We start from the raw sequence: 2041 nt of genomic DNA, 5'->3' as shown, positions 1-2041 counted from the left end.
ACTGCCTTCATCCAATCCTTCCTACTCCTTTCCATGGCAAGCTCGTGTAGGGTTTCACTGTTGTCAGGAGCTACCTCCCATCCTCGCAGTGAAAGCTAATGCACACACTCTGTCACAGTGCTGCCAATCACCGGTGTGGTTCCCTCCCCTACTGGAATAGAATCCAGTGATTCTTTTGCGTCTGTCACTAACGCCCAGTAAGTTACAGGTTTGAAGCACGTCACAATCATTCAGTCATTGAATCCTACTCAGAATACCACAGACAAGGTTAGACCTTCCGGATTCTCTTGAATGCTGCCATCAGTTCTTGCCTATACCACGAAGACTCTGACCTCACGGAATGGCTGGCTCGTTTGTCAGGCGAGCACTCGGTTGTCAGGCGATCAACCATGCATCGTGCAATCAGGAATCCAAGAGATATTCACTAAGCCTCGAATGCTTGTAGAACAAGAGTGGTTGTCAGTCACTTTGTTCATGGGTGAGAATGGTGATGGGCGTCAATCATCACCTTCATCAAGTTGAAGAACAAGTGATATCTTGGAACAAGAACAAGCGGAATTGAATGGAAGAACAATAGTAATTGCATTAATACTCGAGGTACAGCAGAGCTCCACACCTTAATCTATGGTGTGTAGAAGCTCCACCGTTGAAAATACATAAGCATAAGGTCTAGGCATGGCCGAATGGCCAGCCTCCCAATGATCTAAGAACTAAAATTGTTCAAAGATATAAAGATCCAAAGATTTCTAATACAATAGCAAAAGGTCCTACTTATAAGAAACTAGTAGCCTAAGGTGTACAGAAATGAGTAAATGACATAAAAATCCTCTTCCGGGCCCACTTGGTGTGTGCTTGGGCTGAGCAATGAAGCAAATTTCGTGTAGAGACTCTTCTTGGAGTTAAACGCCAGCTTTGGTGCCAGTTTGGGCGTTTAACTCCCATTTGGGTGCCAGTTCCAGCGTTTAACGCTGGGATTTCTTGAGGTGACTTTGAACGCCGGTTTGGGCCATCAAATCTTGGGCAAAGTATGAACTATCATATATTGCTGGAAAGCCCAGGATGTCTACTTTCCAACGCCGTTGAGAGCGCGCCAATTGGGCTTCTGTAGCTCCAGAAAATCCACTTCGAGTGCAGGGAGGTCAGAATCCAACTGGTTCTGCAGTCCTTTTTGGTCTATGAATCATATTTTTGCTCAGGTCCCTCAATTTCAGCCAGAAAATACCTGAAATCACAGAAAAACACACAAACTCATAGTAAAGTCCAGAAAAGTGAATTTTAACTAAAAACTAATAAAACTATACTAAAAACTAACTAGATCATACCAAAAACATACTAAAAACAATGCCAAAAAGTATACAAATTATCCGCTCATCAGTTTCACTACAATATTTTTTACTTCTTCTTCTTCTTCTTCTTCTTCTTTATGCGAAAAATTATGAGAAGGTAAAACAAGAATAAAAAGATAAAGAAGAGAAAAAGGAAGTTGACAATGATGATGAAGAAGAGCAAGAGGAGAGTTTTGAATTGTATAAAATTTATTAAAAGAATTGTAAGACTCATAATTTTTAGAAAAATCTTATTATGAGCTAATTTTGATTTATTTATTCATTAAAGACTTTAATTTCAAAATTATTTTTTAAACATAATTAAAGCAAGTTTTGATAAATTGAATTTGAAATAAATTAAGGTTTTTATCTAATTTTATACTTATTGAATAATTTTTTATATTTCAATTATAAAGCTTAGTAGTTGTAAAATAATAAGAATTTTATATGATTTGATGTAAATGATTGAGATTTTTTTTTACCAAAGATAGGAAACTCGAACCCGCGACCTTTTAATTGAGTATGAGGAGACTACGCCATTTAGGCTATAACTCATTGGCAAAAAAAAATAGAAATAGACCTAACTCCACTAAAAGGCTACTACAAGTATTGATACTCTATACCCTAATTTTATTAAAATTATCCTATCCTAATTAACCAAAAAATTCCCAAATTGAAACCCTAACCCTAAATATATTACACACACAACTCACACT

Source organism: Arachis hypogaea, chromosome 1, assembly GCF_003086295.3.
Source record: "Arachis hypogaea cultivar Tifrunner chromosome 1, arahy.Tifrunner.gnm2.J5K5, whole genome shotgun sequence".
In the NCBI taxonomy this organism is placed as follows: Eukaryota; Viridiplantae; Streptophyta; class Magnoliopsida; order Fabales; family Fabaceae; genus Arachis; species Arachis hypogaea.
The sequence above is the reverse complement of the archived record's forward strand: the minus strand, read 5'-3'. Positions refer to the sequence as shown.